General features: G+C 39.1%; 1 long non-coding RNA gene and 1 pseudogene across 1 annotated transcript; one reads left to right on the top strand and one right to left on the bottom strand.

The window, feature by feature from the left end:
* Positions 1-918: 918 nt before the first annotated feature.
* On the bottom strand, positions 919-1,930 carry LOC105068732 (growth hormone-inducible transmembrane protein pseudogene; annotated as a pseudogene).
* A 2,495-nt stretch (positions 1,931-4,425) lies between these two features.
* On the top strand, positions 4,426-23,008 carry LOC141579661 (uncharacterized). The gene is made up of 3 exons (XR_012511505.1): positions 4,426-4,910; positions 8,505-8,692; positions 21,102-23,008. It is a non-coding gene; the product is annotated as an uncharacterized LOC141579661 (long non-coding RNA).
* The last annotated feature ends 7 nt before the right edge of the window (positions 23,009-23,015 follow it).

Genomic DNA, 23,015 nt, shown 5'->3' with positions numbered 1-23,015 from the left:
AAATATATAAAAAATTCAAAAATGAGCATATCGTTTGTATACTTGAAAATGCAACTATTTTCATGCTTTGATTTTATGCTGAGAAAAATTTTAAGGATATTTTTGTTCTAGAAGATTCAAAAATAAAATTTACACACACGTATATAGTATATATGATGTGTCAGGGATTATGGCTATATTATATATATCAGGAATTCTTTATATGATTAACATTCTGGACTGTGCTACCAATGTCAAACAATGAGAAACCAAACATGCTCACATCTGTGTTGTAAAAAGAGCACGGAGAAGAAACAGTGGGAGGATGAATCACCTATGTCTGTGCTCAATGCTTCTGATAAGTTCAGTAGACAAATGTAAAAAAGAGCAATGACTAGTTTGCCCAGACCCTTCTCATTAGCTCACCACAATTACACAAGCGCTAAAACCTAAGTATTCAAAGAAAGACTGCAGGTGACCCTTTACTTCTCTCTGGTCCCTTTATCAAACCTCTGTGTCACTTATGATATTACTTGTTAATGTTCTAAATTCCAAAAAAAATGTAGGTAAACGCATTTTGCTAATTTTCACTTAACCAAATAATTTTTAAAATAGATAAAATGCTTCAGTTCTTACAACAGAAACCTCAGTATTCACAATGATTAAAAAGTTCAGAATTACTCAAGCATGAGAACTGGGAATGTGTGTGCTTATTTGGAAAAGAACTACTGAATTTGTCCTCTGGAGGAAAAGGCAGACCTGAAGCACCACATTACTGGAATGTTTGAAAGATGTTGACAGGCTTTTATCTTCTAATCTTCAGTGAGAGCTGCTTGTACAAACCATTTCATGAGTATACATGCCCATTAAGCAAGGTATCTGATGTATTAAAGAAGTCAGAAGTTGAGTCACTTCACTTCTTCCTGTTGCTTCCAGTTGCTAGAATACTGGCAACTTACATAAATGTATTTCATGCATTGATGTAGATTCCCAGCATGGAACTGATGGTATCATAGTTTTGAACTCCTTACACTGTTACTATTTCTGCCTAGTTGACTACTTTATGGGTGTCATACAGAAGGAACATGCTGAAAAGAACTCATCTACCATGAATTGCCACTCAGTACAGACTGGTACCATGTACAGAAGCAGATCCCAGTGAGGACACAAAGACCAAGGTCTACCCCAGGGGTGCCCCCATGTTCAAAAACTTCTCCCTGGTGCATACATGGAACAGTGAGAGGCCTCCCGGGATGGCTGCTGTGTACCATGCAGCTCCAATGAGAAGAGACTGCTCCCCCAATATCATCAGAGAAGCCACCACTGCTCCCGTCACACCAGAATGTAGTGACCAAGCAAGATGCTTTGGGCCTGGGCTGCAGTTACATGGTGTCAGTTGTACCAGCATTCCAGCTCCAATCATGTCTGCAAAGGTCACACCACTTGTCACCCAAGAGCCTGTCATCATTAAGTTCATGTGAGAATGAGAGTTCTGCTCACTGCCAGGGCAGACAAAGCTGTTAAACCAGTACTTCATGCTAAATAAGTACAGTTAGAATAAATTCTGTCCTTCACGTGCTGAGGCTAAATAACAGCCTTTTCAATAGCTCCTATCTCATTGGACAATGTCATTGCCAAGTCAAAGTAGCACAATGCTTTCCGACCAATAGCAGGCCCTCCCTCCAGCAAAAAACCATCTTCCCATCTGATTGATTTTAAATATTCCTTTGATTAACATTTCCAATGTGGCCACTTTGAGTTCTTGGCCAGTATTCCCATGCAGGCTCCCAATTCTTGTCTTGGTGGCATATTCCCTGCTGGGTGTTAAAAGCCACTGATTCTTTGTGATGGAATTCTTCACAACATGGGAGGTCTTGGTGAAAGCTAGGTGGAAAACTCCAGAAGGTAGTGTCCACAGCCACACAAGTCTTTTGGGCAGCACGGTGATGCATCAGGTTTACCAAGAAGATCTGAAAGCTGAGTCCACGTTGCCTCAACTGCGCAGTTCCCCTTCTCAATGAATGTTTCATACTGTCACATTGAAATGTAATGTCTCTCTCACACCTTTAATGGACCTTCAATGCATGCGTGATTTTGAAACATCACGTGTCAATCATTTGGAAAACAGTTTGCTGAGCTACGTAGATCTTCCAATGTTGGCACACTTCATTATACAATATCAAAAAAGTCACATTTGCTAACATTGCCACCAATCTGATTAGAATTCTTGGTGTTTGGGGAAGCGGTCAAACTAACAGTGGTTTGGAAAATACAGATTTTCCAAAATTCTAATTTTTTCCTGAAAGTTGAATTTTATCTTTGGCAACAAACACTGTCAGTTATTTTCCTGAAAGTTGCAGGCTTACTTGGCTCATTTTCAAAAAAAAGTCTGCCAAATTTTCATGTTTAAATAACCATAGTTTATCTTCCAGTTGTTCTTTCAAGGAAAGATGGGGTTTCATTTTAAAAAGTGGCTAGTTCAGCATACAATTCAAATAATCACATGCGCTTTTCCTCAACGCAACCATTGTACGTCTGTACACAGCAGAAGTGCTTTATGTGTATTTCCTGTTTGATCGCACAGAATATTAAAAAGATGTATACTCAAAGACTGAAATTTAATATAAAAGTTACTTTTTCTTGCTTCATTAAAGACTTCTTAAATGAAACTGATCTTTTTTTTCTTTTCCTGCAAGTGTGTGGTGGTGGAGAAAACAGTAACTACTAGTGCACTTGGTACCACTACCTTGATTCATGCCAAGGCACTTGAGATTTAACCCACCAATGTTTCTGTACCATCAGTGCAAATGTGAACACACTGAAAAAGTCAAATAATGCTTTATTATTATTCATAAAATGTTTTTAACCTCTTGGACCCTCAGAGATATTTTTCAGGGACCACGTTTTGAGAACCGATGATCTAAGTGTAAGCTCTATGCAAAGCGTTGGGTTTATTTTGTTCACTGTTATATCTTCGACACTGTTGTACTAGAGCAGTGCCTGACACACAGAAGATGATTAGTAAATATTTCCTAAATGTATTAATAAAGCAAGAACAGATGGGAGATTAATCCTTTGTAGAAAACAGAATAATAAAATGTATGTTTTTTTGCTACATATAGCTTGATAATTAATTAACACATGCCACAAGATGGTATGAAATATCTAGTTTCATTATTGCCATTTCCTTCACTAAAGATTCCACTGATTTCTGAATTATGAGCAAAAAATCTAAAGGACTGTTGCGAAGGAAGAAATGTAAAGTGTGCCAGGATCACATAACAAATCTTGTAAAAGCACAGAGCTGAAATGACTTTAGAGATCATCCAGCCTGATTCTTTCATTTTTACAACTGAGAAAACTAAGCTGCTAGGGGACTAAATGGCCCAAAGTCATCATAGTTAGTGAAAGGACTAAAGTACAGAATCTTTTTTTTTTTTTAGTTTTATAATTTTTTAAAATTGAAGTATAGTTGATTTACAATATTGTGTTAGTTTCAGGTGTACAGCAAAATGATTAAGTTATGTGTATACGTATATTCTTTTCTACTTTAGGTTATTACAAGATATTGAATATAGTTCCCTATGACATATAATGGGTCCTTATTATTTATTTATTTTATGTAAAAGTAGTTTGTGTCTGTTAATCCCAAGTTCCTAATTTGTCCCTCCTTCTGTTCCCTTTCCCCTTTGGTAACCATAAATTTGTTTTCTATATCTGTGAGTCTGTTTCTGTTATGTATATAGATTCATTTGTGTTATTTTTTAGAGTTTGCATATAAGTGATCCCATACAGTGTTTTTCTTTCTCTGTCTGACTTATTTCACTTAGTAAGATAATCTCTAGGTCCATTCATGTTGCTGCAAATGGCATTATTTCATTCTTTTTTATGGCTGAGTAATATTCCATTGTGTGTATATACCACATCTTCTTTATCCAGTCATCTGCCCGTGGGCATTTGGGTTACTTCCATGTCTTGGCTATTGTAAATAGTGCTGTTATGAATATTGGGGTGCGTGCATCTTTTTAAATTATGGTTTTCATCTCTTCCAGATATATGCACAGGAGCAGGATTGCTGGATCATATGGTAGCTCTATCTTTAGTTTTTTAAGGAAACTTCATACTGTTTTCAATAGTGGATGCACCAATTTACATTCCCATCAACAGTGTGCGAGGGTTCCCTTCTCTCTACACCCTCTTCAGCATTGATCGTTTTTGGACTTTTTAATAATGGTCATTCTGACTGGTGTGAGGTGGTACCTCATTGTGGTTTTGATGTGCATTTCTCTAATAATTAGCGAGGTTGAACATCTTTTCATGTGCCTGTTGGCCATCTGTACGTCTTCTTTGAAGAAATTTCTGTTTAGGTCTTCTGTCCATTTTTGGATTGGGTTGTTTGTTTTTTGGATATTGAGTTGTATGAGCTCTTTGTATATTTTGGAAATTAATCCCTTGTTGGTCTCATCATTTGCAAATATTTTCTCCCATTCTGTAGGTTGTTTTGTTTATGGTTTCCTTCACTGTGCAAAAGCTTTTAAGTTTGATTAGGTTCCATCTGTTTATTTTTGCTTTTATTTCTTTTGTCTTGGGAGACTAATCTAAGAAAATATTGCTACGATTTGTGGCCAAGTAAAATATAGAATCTTTTACATTTTCTCTTGTTTATAGCAATGGTAGGACTGGAATGGGAAGCAAGAGAAGAAATTTTGTGTGTTTTTCATGTAGAAAATTGGCCAAGCAAGCTCAGAGGCAGAAATTCAAACCACTCCAAGGATGGAAGAGGAACCTGAAGCTAAAGGATGGAACATCTAAATGTACCTTGAGCACTTTGCTCCTCTCCCACACAGCTCAGGCTGGAAAGATGCAAAGACTGCATGGGGAGTCAAGCCAGTCCCATGGAACTGTGGAGAGGAAGAGTCAGGCTCTCAGAGGTAGGCAAGGAGGGCCCTGGAGCTGTACTGGATAGTAACATGGATGGGGCCAGAGACTGGAGAAGCCCCCAAAGAGAAGCACATCTTTGGCATTTTTTAGCAGGGAGCAATTGGCATTTTGTGTGACATTGTCCTGCACATGGAAGGATGTCTACCAATCCTACCCTCACCCACTGAATGCCAGTTAATCCCTAAGTCGCTGTGACCCTTGAAAATGCCCTGCATGTTTCCAAATGCTCACTAGGGGGCTTGTGTCACCCCGGTTACCATTTCTCCCTTCACTCACGGAATCAGTAGCACTCATTGCTCTAGGATGAGAGTGAACATAACCAAGTTTCTGAATGGAATTTTAAAATCAGAGCGGAAACAGGAGGCTTCTTATTATAAGGCAGGTTTCTTGAAACAGGAAACGTCTCTGTGTGTGTGTGTGTGTGTGCATGCGCTAAATGAATAAGCACTTGGAGGACCCAGGGGAAATTATACCATAAACCAAAGAGTTAGGAGATGTGAAGTTGTCTGGCAAAAGGTAACGAAAGAAAGAAAATCTGAGGGCAGGTGACTAGACTGTAGATGCTAGTCAGTGCCTAAGAGAGGACTGTACCCTCTGTTCACTCTCTTCAGGCAGCCAAGAGGACAAGACATTCCCTTGGGGAAGACAGGAAGGACTTGAGGGCAGAGAGGATCCTCACTTGTCTCCAGCAGGCCTCACTGGGTGAATGAGACACTCCTCCCCACACTCCAGCAGACTGAGCACCCAGCACTTCCTTGAGTCCCCTGAAGTGCACAGGAGTGGCTGAGAGGGTGATGGAGGAACAGGAGGGGCCTTGTGATCGGGGTAAGCTGATGGAGATGGTGCAGACGTGGGGCAGGAGGGTAGGCAGCTGACAACCAGACCGGGGACCTGCCCAGCTCAGCAGGTCCTGGGCCTGGTGTCTCTAAGGTCAGTACAGCATGTAAGTAAATCCCCACAAAAGAGAAGGAAAAGGGAGAAGGGCAAAACCCTGGACTGACTGAATTTGAATCTATAAATTGCAAAGTTTACATAGAAGGTTAAATTTTAGGCTCTTAAATGAAGAGTGCCTCAGCAGCTAAATGCAGTAATAAGGACATAAAGAGCCCAAGAAATGCGTTTTAAATACATTAATGAATATGTACTCCCTCTTTAATGAAGCCCCCTTTAAATCTGCAGGAAGTATCTAAGTGCCAAATATCAGCTATTCGGCTTGTTAAAGGTTAATTATTTGTGTAGCCTTGATGACTATGTATTGACAAACAAATGCCCCTTTTCCTTCCCTGTGATTGTAATTACCACTGAAGTAGCTCCTAACTATATAGAAGCTGCAGACCTGTTAATTTTGCCATTATCAATGGATAAGACACGGGAGCCGGACTCTGTCCATTTTTTAATCACTGAAATATTTACTCTCTATTTTATGCGAAGTATAATTTTAAAATTAAATTGTCACTAAGAAAACAAAGACTTAGACCTTAGAATAGTATTCTTGAAACATCCTTCAAAGCATTGAATTCTTCACTTGAGAACCATAGTGTAAATTCAGAGAGATAAATTCCACCTTAGTTTCAACTAAATATCCAGGAGCAAATGATTTTCTCTTTGTTCACACTCTTATAGAGGTGGGTTTTTTAATTGATGTTATTAACATTCGGATGTTTAACATAATAGACATATGTCCATGCAGACTCAGCCCTCTTATGGAGATGACCAAAATGGGCACTTCTGACCTAATGCACACACTCACTCCGAGTAAGCCTAGAGTTGATTTTCTTGTTTTGATACTGGTAGGCAGCTCATGTTTTACATTAGTAATTTCTACCTCTCTCTCTCTCTCCAGAAAGCAAGAGAATTTTGGTTTGTTCTCAAAGACTGCCAAAGTAGTCTGAAAAAAAAAGGCCTTAAGCTCTCATAAGCACATAATCAGATCTTCCTGCCTTTCATGGGGACCGTTGTTTGGTAAACTCTGCTTTATGTTCCAAAAGAACAAAGTGGCAGTGTTCTCATACACTTCTAGTTTTGCAACCAAGTCATGTAAAATGTCATGTTCTCATGACTAAATATGTGGGTTTTTCAGGGCAGTCTCCTTGCCTTATGTCAAAACCAAGTGATAAAACAAAGGAATGTGCTGAAGTCAGTCTATTTTGTTGCACACCTGACACCTTTGGTGGTTGACTTTATTACTTGATTCATGAAAAAAATCTGCAAGCTTGGCTTTCAGGTCATTTCTGATAGCCTTGTGGTTCCTTCTGTGACTTGGGAGCTTTGTATTCTGTTTGTCATTTGCTTGTTTGTTTTACTTTTCAGTGACAATGAGTTGGTAGCTTGAATGGTATCAATGCTTTAATTCTATAAAGAACAAAGAAAGAGGACTTTTGGGGGGTGGAGGGTGGGAAGGGATAGACTGGGATTTCAAAATTGTAGAATAGATAAACAAGAGTACACTGTATAGCACAGGGAAATATACACAAAATGTTATGATAACTCAGAGAGAAAAAAATGTGACAATGAGTGTGTATATGTCCATGAATGACTGAAAAATTGTGCTGAACACTGGAATTTGACACAACATTGTAAAATGATTATAAATCAATAAAAAATGTTAAATAAATAAATAAATAAAATACCCAAGCCAAAAAAAAAAGGACTTTTTAGACTTCTTAATCCCATTAATGGGTTCTCAGGTAAAGATGGCTGAGGATGAATAGAACAGCAAGGCAGTTGTGAACGTAGAATTTCTTTTTTTTTCTTTGGTTACTTAATTCTGTAAGTAATGGGAAACACATGAAACATAAAATTCTAAGAACTAACTTTGAAGCTCAACATTTAAAAACCAAAATGTGAATTGGAAACTGGATGTTAGTCACCGAGCACGCCAAGAAACTTATTTCTTGCACTTGTAACTACTTTTTCAAACAGGTTAAAAACTGATAAGAAGCTTGGGAAACTCTTATCATTGTGATAAATAGGTTAACCCATTCCTAAACTGTTAAGACTTTAAAAGGCCTAAATTCCTTAAAGCATTAGGGGATTTTTTTTCTACTTGCTAAACATGCAGTATAAGAATCATTTTTGTTACAATAAATTCAGATTTAAATATCTTCTTATTCATGTGATATATGAGTACATTTGCAGCCTATGGTTGCTTAAGGTGACACTGCAGAACATTGCAGGAAGTGCTGATTAGAATGTGCACATTTGCTCTGAGTCTGTGAATTCCACACAGGTCTGCTGATGGGTGGCAGAGGCTCTCCCACAACTGTGTAGTTCTAGGTCATGGCCACCTGTGCATCAGCCTACGGGTGCCTACCGTTGATATTTTGGTGCCTATCTTTCCTGTCTTTTCCTCTCTTCATATACAAAGTTATGAAGTTAATCTCACAGTGTACTTGCTAGCTCATAATCTTTCATTAACAATATGTTACTATTACATACATGTTAACATTACAGTATGTTACTAATTTAAAAACTACGTGGCCAGCCATGTCAGATAATCCATCATTCACTATAATGCAATTTATTAAGCCACAGTTGGACCTTGAATATACAAGTTTGAACTGTGCACATCCACTTGTATGCAGGGTTTTTTCAGGAGTAAATACTACAGTACTACCTGATCTGCTGTTGGTTGAACCCGAGGATGCAGAACCGCGGATATGGAGGAACCACCGATGTAGAGGAACCACGACTGCGGAGAATGAACAACAGGTTATATTCAGATTTTCCACTGCTAGAAAGGTCAGGGATCCTAACCCTCTACCTGTTCAAGGTCAGTTCTACTTTCTTATTGTTATACACTTGGACTATTTCCGATTTTTACATATTGTAAATATTGTTGTGATAGCATCTTTAAACTTAAATCTTGGGGAATATCCTAATTATTTCCTATAGATAAATTCCTAAAAATAATATTATTGAGTCAAAAGGCAAGTATTTTTAAATACATGCAATATTACCACCCAAAGATAACCACTGCCAACAATTTGATGCATATTTTTAGTCTTTTTAAAATTAATATATATGAGCATGAACATATGTGTATATATATATATATCTTGAAAAAGTTGTTATTATGTTATGTATAGGAGGGGATGTATTGAAGGATTTTAAGCAGGGGAATGATATGCTCTGATGTTCATTTACTTTTTATTTTGTTTTATTTTTATTGAAGAATAGTTGGTTTACAATGTTGTGTTAATTTCTTGTGTACAGCACAGTGATTCAGTTATATACATATATATATATATATATATATATATATATATATATATATATATATATATATATATATTCCTTTTCATATTCTTTTTCATTATAGGGTATTATGAGGTATTGAATATAATTCCCTGTGCTATAACAGTAGGACCTTGTTGTTTATCTGTTTTATATATAGCAGTTAGTATCTACAAATCGCAAACTCCCAGTTAATCTCTCCTTTCCACCCCCTGCCCTCTGCCCCTCTGGTAACCACAGTTTTGTTTTCTATGTTTGGGAGTCTATTTCTGTTTTGTAAATAAGTTCATTTGTGTCATTTTTTAGATTCCACATGTAAGTGATATCATACGGTATTTTTCTTTATCTTTCTGGCTTACTTCACTTAGAAGGACAATCTCTAGGTCCATCCATGTTGCTGCAAATGGCACTATTTTATTCTTTTTTATGGCTGAATAGTATTCCATTGTATAAATATACCACAGCTTTTTTATCCAGTCATCTGCCAATGGACATTTAAGTTGTTTCCATGTCTTGGCTGTTGTAGATAGTGCTGTTAGAATATTGGGATACATGTATCTTTTCGAATTAGAGTTTCCTCCAGGATTATGCCCAGGAGTGGGATTGCTGGATCATATGGTAAGTTTATTTTTAGTTTTTTAAGCAATCTCCATGCTGTTGTCCATAAAGGCTACACCAGTTTACATTCCTATAAACAGTGTAGGAGGGCTCCTTTTTTTCTAACACCCTCTCCAGCATTTATCACTTGTGGACTTCTTAATGATGGCCATTCTGACTGGTGTGAGGTGATAACCTCATTGTAGTTTTGATTTGCATTTCTCTGATAATAAGCTATACTGAGCATTTTTTCCTGTGCCTGTTGGCCATGTGTATGTCTTCATTGGAGGAATGCTTGTTTAGGTCTTCTGCCCATTTTTGGATTGGATTGTTTGTTTTTTTGTTATTGAGTTGTATGAGCTATTTGTATATTCTGGAAATTAAGCTCTTGTCAGCTGCATCATTTGCAAATATTTCTCCCATTCCATATGTTGTCTTTTTGTTTTGTTTAGAGGTTCCTTTGCTGTGCAAAAGTTTATAAGTTTAATTAGGTCCCATTTCTTTGTTTTTGCTTTTATTTCTATTGTCTAGGTAGACTACCCTAGAGTATTGCTAAGATTTATGTCAGAGAATGTTTTGCCTATGTTTTCTTCTAGGACAATGTTCATATCAGAAGGATCACTCTGGCTGCCCCATTGAAGATAGACTAATCGGGAGCAAGGGCAGAAGCGGAGCCCAGGGTGAAGTTGCAGTAGGATTAGGGTTGCGCTTAGGGTTAGGGTTAAGAGAGAGGACTGAGTGTTGCAGCAGAGGGGCAACATTGGAGGCACTGAATGGTGGTCAGATTCTGGATATCTTTTTGCAGAAAGACAGACTAGATGTGGAGTACCAGAGAAAGAAAGGAGTGCAGATTAACTCCAAGTTTTAGAGACTTGAGCCGTTGGAAGGATGGCATTGGCAGCAAGTGACAGGGAAAGGCTGTAGGTAGAGCATGTTTGGGGAGAGGGAAGAACAAGAATTTCATTTGGAGAGAGTGAGTTTAAGATGTCTATTAGGTATCCCAGTGGAGAGGTCCAGTAGGCTGTTGAACACGTGAACCTGGAGTTCTGGCACGAGCAGGCATTGGAAATATAAATTGGAAATCCTTGGCGTATAGGTAATATTTAAAGCCAGGATACGGGGTGAGATTAACAAGAGAGTTAGTAGAGACAAAGAGAAGAAGGACTAAAGACTGGAAAAGGGGAGTATGATGACATGAAGAGCATATACTGTGCCCAGATTTTCCATTGACTCATTTAATCTCCAAAATAACTCAGTGATAGGGTACAATTATACCATTTTACCAAGGAGGAATGAGGCACGGAAAGATTATGTCAATAATCAATGACTTAGTTCATTGACAAAATAAGTTTTAACTACCGTTTTTAATAATGCAAATTTATTTTGAAATAAATCATGTGAACTTTTTCTGCACAGACTTTATCCGTTATGTCTCAAAAATCTTAGCAGTTATACATTCTAGTTATACTTTAAAGAATCAGCATGACTAATCTGTTCAAAGGTGCTTTTCTTTCCTGCTGACAACACATTTCTAAGGTGGCATATTGAAGAGAGAACAACAACAAAAAAGCTGATGTTCAAAAATGAGAAAAAGAGAGCCGTTTTTAGTGTTGGATATTTCTTAAAGACATTGTCTTTCTTTGCTTTCATGTGTCTCTTCCTCAAGAACCATGCATTCTCTAATCATATTTAAAGATGAGAGAGGCAAGTTAATAAAGGGAAATTGTCATCACTCCTCCCACCTCACCCTATAATACATTCAGAATATCTCAACGGGACAGTCACTAAAGCTATAGTTAGTCTTAACAGAAGTGTACAAGACAAGGAAAGGCAAAAAGCCTTTTGGTGGGTTAATCATTACAGAAGATTTCCAGAAAAAAGATTTGAAATGTCCCCTTGGTACCTTGGAGATTTTTACATCTTGGAACAAGGATGTGGATGAATGAGCTTGAAGTCTGCTTTTCTGCCTTCTCCTCTTCTTTGGGAGAAAGATTATTGTGAAAGGGGAGGTGGATAGAAGAGCTTGCAAAATGGCTTTTCAGACTGATCAATTTTAGAAAAAGGACAAATGGAAGCTGAGGATCTGGAAATAAATTTTCCCTGCAAGCAGCGCTCCTTGGAAAATCTTCACATACTTTTAGGGGTTCCTGTAACTCAGGTAGAATACGATTGTCTTAAATAATTCCAACAGGGAGGAAATAAAGAGGGATATCTTAAAAAAACAGGAGTGGCTTCAGAGGCATTCCTCTACTGACCCCAAAATGTGAGGCAGTGGGTTGAAGTGTATATTTTTGTAAATACTAGAGAGCAGCATGTTATTTAAGCATGACCCTTAAGCAACAGTATTGGGAAAAGCAGGTCCAGAATGAGCTTATGGATGTGACAAATAGTAGAAAAACAAAAGGGGTCCTTTTAAGGTCATGTTCATAGCAAGAACAAAAACACAAAGTCTCTGAGGAAAGATGACGTAATGCTAAAAAGATAACAGTGAAAGCAGAACAAACCAAAGTCTCTTTTTCTCCATTCTTCCCTCGGTAACTACCTTCAGATGGAAAAGGGAAAAGAGTTATGGTAGGAGAGAACCTAAATGCAAGAAAGATAAGAAATAAGAGGAGATCTTTAAAAAATTTAGTTAGCTTAATGAGTTTATCTTTATGCCAGATGAATTGTATCCTGAAATATTTTGAGAGCTTGTTTTATTTTTTTTTGATTGAAGTGTAGTTGATTTACAATGTTAGTTTCAGGTGTACAGCAAATTGATTCAGTTATACGTATACATTCATATGTATTTTTTTCAGATTCTTTTCCATTATAGCTTATTACAAGACACAGAATGTAGTTCCTTGTGCTATACAGTAGGTTTTTATTGTTTATTTTGTATATAGTAATGTGTATCTTTTAATCCAAAATCCCTAATTTATCCCCTCCTTTCCCCTTTTGATAACCATAGTTTTCTTTTTTTCTATGTCTGTGAGTCTATTTCTGGTTTGTAAATAAAATTTGTATCTTTTTTTAGATTCCACATATAAGTGATATCATACAGTATTTGTCTTTCTCTGACTCACTTCGCATAGTATGATAATCTCTAGGTCCATCCATGTTGCTGCGAATGGCATTATTTCATTCTTTTTTATGGCTGAGTAGTATTCTACTGCATAAATATACCACATCTTCTTTATCTATTCATCTGTCAATGGACATTTAGGTTGCTTCCATGTCTTGGCTGTTGTAAATAGTGCTGCTGTGAATGTTGGGGTGCATGTATCTTTTTGAATTATAATTTTCATCTTTTTCAGATATATGCCCAGGAATAGGTTTGCTGGATCATATGGTAACTGTATTTTTAGTTTTTTAAGGAATCTCCATGTTGTCTTCCTTAATGGCTGCACCAATTTACATTCCCACTAACAGTGTAGGGTGGCTCCTTTTTCTTCACAACTTCTCCAGCATTTCTTATTTGTAAACTTTTTAATGATGTCCATTCTGACTGGTATGAAGTGATACTTCATTGTAGTTTTGCTTTGAATTTCTACAATAATTAGCAATGTTGAGCATCTTTTCATGTGCCTATTGGCTATGAAAGCTTGTAATTGTAATCATGCAACCATAGTTAACAATCTTAGAAAATAATGTTATGAACAGAAAGTCAGCATGCATTTATTAAGAATCAATACTGTCAAACTAACCTTACATCTACGAACTTGCTACTCAACTTAAGAACTAGGGTTTGTATATTTTTCATTTAAAATTTTATTGGAGCTGTTCTCCAGTATTCCTCATTAAATAGTCTCGTGTACTACAATTTCAAGTAGTTACATAGTGCTCAATTATATGAATATACCCTAAATTACTTAACCAATCCACCATGGTCCAGTTTATACTGTTTCACATTTTTGGCTTTTAGAAACCATGCTAGGGTTATGATCATTTTACATAAAAGTTTGTAAATTATAATTTTTTAAAATTTTGGTCAAATTCCCAGAAGAAGAATGAATGAATCAAAGGGCTTCATATTTCAAAGGCCTTGTTTATTACCAAAGTTGCCTCCAGAAGGAAGTACCTATTTACATTCTCAACAACAATATACAAATGCCTATTTTTCCAACCCTTATCATTACTGGAAAATTTTGGTAGAAAAATGTGTTTTGGTGATTTTTTAAATTGTGGCAAAATATGTATAACATAAACTTTGCCACTTTAACCGTTTTTAAGTGTACAATTCAGTAGCACTAAATACATTCACTGTGTTGTACAACCATCATCACTATCTATTTCCAGAATTTTTACCATCACCCCAAACAGAATCTTTGTATCCATTAAAGTAAAACTTAAAAAAAAAATTTTAAAAATGATTGCCATCCTCTTGCTATATATTATTCAATCCCATTAACAATACACTTACCCCTTCCAAAGATCTTAGAATTCACTGTGTTAGCCAGACCAGGACAGGCTATACTATGGTAACAGTCAACTGCAGAGTCTCGTGGATTACCCAGCAAGAGCTTATTTCTCACTCAGGTTACATAATCGTTGCAAGTCAGTGAGTGTATTTGCTTCTGACAGTCTCTCAGAGGCTCAGGCTAATAATGGCCCAACCGTTTCATTGCTTCATCTTTCGGAACACGAGGACTTCATGGTTACCAAGGCAGGGCAAGAAAGTGTGGTAGAGCCTTACACTAGCAATTAAATGCTTCAGCCTGGAAATGACACATTGTCACTTCCATGATGGCCAGAACTTGGTGGGGACTGCTAACACAGCAGAAAGTGGCATATTCCTCCCATGTCACCTAAAAGACAGGAGAACTGGGAAAGGATGAGCACCAGAAGTCTCGTAATATCTTCGCTTGTATCCTCATTGATACGAAACTGGCTTCTTTTAACTGTCTCGCAAAGTTGGTGTTTTTTTTTCTATTAATGAAGTCTACCCATTTCACTTTATGTAATGCCACAAGAAATCTTGGAAGAAGAAAAAAAATAGAAGAACAATCATTTGATCTAAGGGAAAAGTAATGTGTCACAGTGTTGTGTCAACACCCAGCACTGAAACATGTTCATTTGCCACCCGTGGGCCCAGTTTTCTTAATAACTCTCACTGTTGAAGCAGGTGCAGAAGCTCTTCCAGCAGTCTTGGGCCCTCCGGTTTTCATGTGGTTAGGCATGTCACTGTGGATGCCCCACAGAGGACGAGAAATGCTGACACTCTACAAGTTCTTCAGCAACTTTTTTGAGAAATAGGAAATCAGTACTTAATTTTTCATTAAACACACACTCTTTCTTTTATCTCATTCCTGCCAAAAGGGTTTTTTTATTTGTTTGTTTTGGTATAAAAAACTGTAACCAATCAGTAAAGTTGGAGATTGGTACAATCCAATACAGGACAAGCAACTGTAGTGATGGAGTTCAGGACATTCTCGATGCTCTGTGGCAGCTCTACTAAGCCTCTGTTTTCTTGCCCATCTTACTCTCAACCTATAATTTTCCATGCTGCCTATTGACTGATGGCTTGACAACTTCATTCACCTTGAGGTTGCTTCTGGAAAGGTCAGGAAAACAGAGATAGGTTGTCCTCGGTCATCTTTCAGATTATCCATGTGTCAAAGTGAGAACTCTGTTCACTGCACATGTGTCTCATACGCTACTAAATGAGACCATGGCAGGGGTTGGAAATGCAGAGTAGAGGTCCGATGAACCCATCCTGGCTTATTTTTAAAAATCTTTTCTGTGCAATTGTTTATAGTAAAACTGTTTAAAAATGAGAAATCCAGGGGGAAATTGTAAAAAGGAAGGGATGCCAAGAAAATAGGTGTGCCGTTCCAGGCAAAGAGGGATGTGTTAGGGTTCTCCAGAGAAGCAGAACCAATAGGAGGTATTTGTAGATTTTTTATAGGGATTGGCTCATGTGCCTATGGTGGCGGAGAAGTCCCACAATCTGCCATCTGCAAGCTTGACAAGCAGGAAAGCTGATGGTGTAATTCAGTCCGTGACTGGAGGCCTGACAAACAGGGGAAGGGCTGCTGGTTTAAGTCCCTAAGTCTGAAGTCCTGAGAATCAGGAGCTCAGATGTCCGATATCCAGTGTGCAAGATCAAGAAAAGATAGACATCCCAGCTCAAGAAGAGAGAGAGGGAATACACCCTTCCTTTGCCTTTGTGTCCTATTTGGGCCCTCAGCAGATTAGGTTGGATGATGCCACCTCCATTGGCGAGGGTGGATCTCTTCACTCAGTCTACTGAATCGAATGCTACTCTCTTCCAAAAAACACTCTCACAGACATACCCAGAAATAATCTTCTACCAGCTCTCTGGGTTTCTCTTAGCCCAGTCAAGTTGGCACATAAAATTAATCATCACAGAGAACTTTAGGTCCTGTGACTTAGAGCTCAGTAATCAAAGATGATAATTTAATAACTTGTTTCTCCAGTGCTTGCCATGGGCTACTAGTTTCTTCAGTTAGAATATAAAGGGGATATGCAACTGTTTTCTGTTCCAGCTCAGCCAGAGAACAAATTCCAGGTGCCCTACAATTTCCCCAAAAGGTCCATTACCTTTAAGTACCAATCTAGGTATCTACTGCTTGGACTGCAGGGGAAAAAATGACTGATTCTGGCAACCTAAGCAAAAAAGGCCTTTCATCTGAAGTGTGTGGGGTGTTCAAGGAAGCCTGAAGAACCAGCCTGGGAGCAAGAAGCTGGGTAGCCTGCTAGGCAGCAGGCTGCTTTCGGCATGCTTGGCTGGACAGATGACCTGTTTCTCCTGTCAGTGCTTTACTGGGCTCAAGAGTCAAAGTCCTGGGGAAGAGGGTCTGATTGGCTGGACATGTGCCCAGCCTTTGGCAGCGGCAGGCTGAGGGGAGGGACTAGCAGAAGGAGCCTTCAGGGATCTCTTTGGATTACCGACTGTGAGAAAGGCACGTGCACTTTACCAAGACTCCATGCTTGGTGGGAAAATGATTACCCAGGTGGAATTCAGGGTGCTGTTGGGAAGTGGGGATGAAGGCTGAGCATCCTAAAATTCCAGTGTCCACCGCTGAGAACAGAATCATGAGCATGTTAGTGCTGTCAAAGCCTGCTGAGTGGATATGTGCTGATTTGTTCTACTATTTTCAATTGTTAGATTAATTCCTTTTTTGTCCCCCTGCAACAAATAGCCTGAAGAATATACATCTTAAAAAAATATTTTCTTAGGACAAATTGCCAGGTCTGGAATTGTTGGGTTGAAAGACATGAGTTTTTATACTTTTTTCATTTTTTCTTTTACTGAAGTGCTCATGGACTCTAAGAAGATGCTCCTAGTCACAGCAGATTGGCTTTCTAGTGACTGGATAATTGCTCAGTTGAAGGTCACCCTGTGGAAACTGCTCTCTGGGTCATGTCCGGGGCATCTGGGCTACAGGGAAAAATAAACTCTTTAGAGCTCTTCTCTTTCCTTCTAACATTTTAAAACAAATATCCATTGCTATCTGGATAAAATAAACTGCAAGGCACTGCATAGGTCAGTTGATCCTCACTTTATAGGAAAGAGGGCAGCATTTGCCTGAGTGACCTGTGAGAGTATGGGCTGATACCCATCAGCAAATATAACACGATACACTCAGCTCCCTCCTCTCCATGCCAGGTCTCTCAAAAGCTGAGGGCAGGGAAGGGGTGATTGCACTATGACAGGGCACTCCCCATGGAGCAGCTACTGGTTCTGTGCCTTGCCCCACATCATCTTGAGCCAGGTTCTTCTAACTCCAAACTTTAAAAGAGTCCCAGATTTCTTCAGGGGGTTTTCATTTCAATGTAAGGGAATTGGAAGATCCTTTCCCCTCCCCCAACCTTCCCACCCCAGCTTCATTGGGAATATATAACTTCTTAGCCAGACAGCAGGGCTGGCTGGACCAAGCAACAGTGTACTTTTTAAAAAATAATTATCCGTGTGTCAGTTTATTCCTAGAGCACACCAGATTAGAAACACTTTGAGATTAGGGACTGTCTGGCCTTGCAGGACTTTCCCTGGTGCCTTGCCTACTCCAGGCACTCACTCAATATTTGCTGACTGGATAGGCTTAGGTGAGTGGAATCATTCTAGAACTTCTTGAGGATCCAAACTCTTCCAAGTTACGATGTCTAGGAGTGCCGGGAAAAGTGAGCTCTCCCTAGAAACAATCAAGGAGCGCTGGAGGGGTTCTGAACCCCATGCTTAGTGTTTTCAGGCAAAGAAGCCAGCCCGGTGCAGAAGCAGATGAGAGGGGCCCTCATGCCCTCTTCATGGGCTGTATGTCTCAGCCCTGGTGCTCCAGCCACAGGACCTTTTTCAGTTTCCTGTTCTAGTTCTTTGACAAAACTTTCCCCAGGAATGCTTCTTCCCTCTCCACATCACATCAGTTTCACCTCTACCCATGAACTCCTCATCCGGCAGCCCAATTGTCAATTCCTCAGTGACATCTCAGAATAGCCCCATTTCCCCTGTTTAACACCATATATGGCTCTTTCCCAGCACTTATCAGAATTTTCATTTAATATTCGTATTTGTGTTTGTCATTATTTGATACATTCTTTCTCTCTGATTGGAGACTGTTGCTCCCTGAGGGCATGACTTGTGCTTGTTTTGTTCACTATTGTAGCCCTAGTTCTAGCATCCTCTCTGGCATATATTGAGAACAGTTAATATTAGAGGCACGAGGAACAGTTTCTCTACACCACAGGGGTTTACCTGCTGCAATCCTGGCAGATACAGAGTCAGGATTCTCTACAGAAATGGAATCAATCAATGAGGGATAAAATATATATCTATATCGATATGTCTATATAGTGATATAGCTGATATAGCAATGTAGATATATATGGAGAGAGACAGAGAGATTGATTGACTGAGAGATTGAGAGTGACTGTAGGCATTGGCTTATGCACTAGTCATAGAGGCCAAGAAGTCTCACCATCTGCCATTTGCAAGATGAAGAACCAGGAAAGCAATGGTACAAATCCCAGTCCAAGTCTGAGGCCTGAGAACCAGGAGCACCAATGTCTGAGGGCAGATGAAGATGGATGTCCCAGCTCAAAAAGTACAAAGGGGAATTTACCATTCCTCTGCCTTTTCTATTCAGGCTTGCAGTGGATTGGATGATGCCCACCTGTGTTGGTGAGGGAGCTCTTTTTCACTCAGTCTACTGATTCAATGCTAATATCTGCTGGAAACACCCTCATAGACACACCCGGACATAATGTTTACCAGCTCGCTGGGCATCCCTTAACCCAGGCTAATTAACACATAAGATTAACCGTTACACGGAGATTCTGGCTTGACCCTCAGTAGAGTTTATACAATATTGTGCTCTCAGAATAGAATTTCTCAAATTGCATTACCCAGATTGCTAGTTCATGAACTTTTAATAGGGTTTTGTGAAGAAAAAATTTCTTTTAAAAATATAGATGCAATGAAAATTTAAAACACATTTGGACAGTTACTTTTCTGTGATAATTTACCTTTAAGAAAACATACACTACAAACATACAAACAAAATATACACTTCATCATACTTTATTGTTTCTTTTTTTTATTGTGGAAATACATATAACAAAATTCACCATTTTAGCCATTTGAAGTATCCAGTTAGTGGGATTAAGCAAATTTACATTGTTAAGCACCCATCACCATTATATTTTGTAGATTACTAGTTCACAAACTCGTATACCATCCTCATATCTTGGTGGATTAACTCACCTTGAGCTCACAGTGTGGCCCCAGGGTGACCTGAAACTATGTGGAATTACTCCCACCTTTGCCCCAGTGATCAGCTGACAGACAGCTCTCCAGGTGTAACTGAATGAGATGAGGTAGGCTCCTAAACTGGTTTGATGTCCAGACTGAAGCAATTGTGAGAGGGGGAGCATCTTTCTAGCACCAGAGGGGATACTGTTTAGAGGTAAATCCGGAGATGTTGAAGCCATCTGGTTCTCACGAAGGGAGCTTTCTGGAGGCTGAAGTTAACACCAGGAAGAGGAACAGAGCAGAAAGAATCACAGGAAAATGAAGCTAGAGTGGTGATAAACCTTCAGGAGCCTGCCCTGCTTCTCCAGGGAACTTTTCCATGATACTGTCCAATGATTTCTTGTTTGAGCTATTCTGGCATCTCTGCCCTACCACCCCACACCCGTTAATACTCTTGAGAGAAAGCAACTTAATGTGGTTTGGAAGTTATCCAGACATTAATCTTCCATTTCTTCTCATCATATCCCTTATGTTTTGCCATAGCTATAATTATAATCTATGTACCTCACCGATAAAGGTGTCAGCCTGTGGCAGAAACTGTTAGGTTCCTGTTCAGAATGGATCATCTCTTTATAAGAAAATTCAGATTTCATTTCAGGTGGCAGTGAACCTGTATAAAAGACCACATTTTCCAGTTTCCCTTGCAGGGAAGCATGGCCATGTGACTAAGTTCTGGCCAATGAGATAAAAAGCAAAAATGTTTTCTAAGAGCTGAAGGAAGGCTAAGAAAAGAGGGTGACTCAACCAGGAGGGGGACCCCTTATCTTTAGCCTTCCTCATTCACAGAAGGGGCTCTTGGAAACATACCACGAGGTGACACTGAGGATGGAAACTGGTGCTTCCCTGGGGGCTGTGGAATCATGTTAGAGTGTTTACTTCTGGACTTCTTTCACATGAGAGAGAGGAGTAAACTCCTCATGGTTTAAACCACCATTATTCTGGATTCTCTGTTATAATGTGTCTGAACCTAATTCTAACTGACTCACAGCCTGAAACATATCCAATGATTCAGTAGAACCCATATTTGACTTTATAGGTAGTAACCTTTGACTCATCAGGGAGAGACAATATTGTGTGTAGCGGAACCTGTGTAAAGGGGAGGTTTCATCTGAGTTACCCTCTATTTTGTGTGGACAGGATCCTGACTGACCGTCATTGATTCAGATCCTTAACTAATCCAGGCACTGAGCAAAGCATAAAAATGCCCACCCGACAACCTGACATACAGACTTGAACATCCCCTCAGGCTAAATGAGTCTAAACTGAAACTGATCTTGCCCATCCCAGTCACCAGCAGCACCACCACATCGACTTCCCCCCACTTTCCTTTTAGTAAATGTTCAGTGGGGTTACAGCCATCCACCTAATGTCCCATGCCGGCAGCCTGGGGCCATTTTGACACCTTCTTCCTCATTTCTATATACAGGCCATTGTCAAGTTCCAGAATCTGCCTCTAAAATATATTTTGGTCTATTAATCTCTGTATCCACTGTCATTTGGAGGGTGAAGCTATACCATATTGCCCAGACAACCCCCAAAGCCTTCCCCATGGATTTTCATTTTGGTTTCTTTTTTTTTTTTCCCCCTTTTTCAAATGCAGGTACTGGAAATCGAACCAAATACCTCATGCATGCTCAGCATGCCCTCTCCCAACTGAGCTACGCTGAATTTTCATTCTCCACGCAGCACCTTGAGAGAAAACACAAACCAGATCACATTACTGCCATGCTGAAAACTCTTCAAAGTTTCCCTTTGAAGAGTAGCTTAGGATACAACCCTATTGTCAACAAAAAAAATTAATAAATAATCTGTAATAGGAATGAAAAAGAGTTTTATTTGAGCTGAACTGAGGACTATAGCCTGGAAGACAGCCTCTATCTCAGATAACTCTGAGGAACTGCTGCAGAGAAGCAGGGTTTCCAGGAGAGTCTGAATGTCTTGTCAGAACAAAGAACATCAAACAAGTCAGGGATACATTCCTTCAAGGTTTCAAACAAAACAAAACAAAACAAACCAGATCAGCGAGAACACAGCGGGACTCAGCGTGTCCTTGGCCCCCAGGAAAGGAGTCTTATCATCAAAGGAGGATCAGCATTGGCATCTCGGAAAGAGAGGCATTTCATCTTCATTTTTTAACATGGACATTCTTTACTTCTGGTCCACGTGCTTTTTTCTTTAATAATTAAGCAGAGGTACAATGTATGTTTGATTGGCTACAAATAGGCTATTTTAGCATAAAGTTTGAGTTATATTATGTATAAGCCAGAATGACTTCTCCATGCCTCAATAAATGGAAATTTCTTTCATTACTTTATAGGGCCTATGAGGCTCACCTGATCTGACCCCTTCTGACCCTCCACCACGCAGCATGTCTTGAGCCAGTCTTTCTTACTCACTGAGCTTCAGTCATCTGATCTGCTCTTTTAACCTCTGGAATGTTCCAGACTCTTTCCCATCCCAGGGGCTTGTACAGGCTGCTTCCCCGCCTGGACTCCCCTGCTCCCACTCCCTATTTAATGGTCAACTTCTGATTCTTCTGGTTATTGATTAAATGACATCTTTAATTAGGCTTTGACCCAACCCCCAATTTATATCTGGATACTTCATACTGAATAATATGATATGCAGTGTTTTGCGGCTGGCTTCTTGCACTTAGCATAATGTTTTCCAGGTTCATCATGTTGTAGCATGCATGAGTACTTCATTCCTTTTTATTATAGTTTACTTATGCCATTGTCTGGATACATACATTTTGTTTATTGACTCATCAGCTGGTGGACATTCGTGTTGCACCCACTTTTTGGCTATAATGAACAATGCTATCCTGAACAAGCATTTGTGTAGACATATGTTTTCATTTCTCTTGGGTAGATGCCTAGAGAGTGGAGTTGCTGGCTCATGTGTTAACTCCATGATTAACACTTTGGGGAAGTGTCAGCAGCTCCTTTTTATGAGGACAGGTTTAGGATTTTGCCCAGAGGATTGCACACCTGTCAGTGCAACTCTCACTGTTTGCATCCTTTCTATTCTTGAGTATCTTTCCCCCTTTTACTTGCCTTTTATTTTCTTCTCTGTAGACTCTATCCCCCAGCTGATTTTAGCCAGAACCAAGGTTTTCAATGCCTTAAATTTTTTTGTAAAACATTTTGAACTCTCCGGTGGATGGACATTAAAGTAATCACGTTTATCTGTTTATCTGTGGGTTAGCCACTCACAGTGCTGTTTTGTAACAAAAGTTTATTGAGTAGGAGGCTTACTTAACTTGTTCTTGAGGGTTACACTCCTACAACATGCCATGCAGAGTCTCAGTTACCCATCTCGGAGTCTAAACTTTTCAAAGAATCCTTTGAAGTCTCTTGCTGATATTAGCATCATTAGTGAACCTATATATGTAAACATATGTTCTGAACCTATTAAAACTGTGTAGAGTTCCTGGTGTGTGCCAGGCGCGCACCTAATAATTGTTTAGTAAATTGTTAGTTGCTATTATTAAAAGGTACTCTAATGAAAAATT

Source organism: Camelus bactrianus, chromosome 2 (assembly GCF_048773025.1).
Source record: "Camelus bactrianus isolate YW-2024 breed Bactrian camel chromosome 2, ASM4877302v1, whole genome shotgun sequence".
Classification (NCBI taxonomy): Eukaryota; Metazoa; Chordata; class Mammalia; order Artiodactyla; family Camelidae; genus Camelus; species Camelus bactrianus.
Note: the sequence above shows the minus strand (reverse complement) of the source record. Positions and strands in the feature narration are given on the sequence as shown.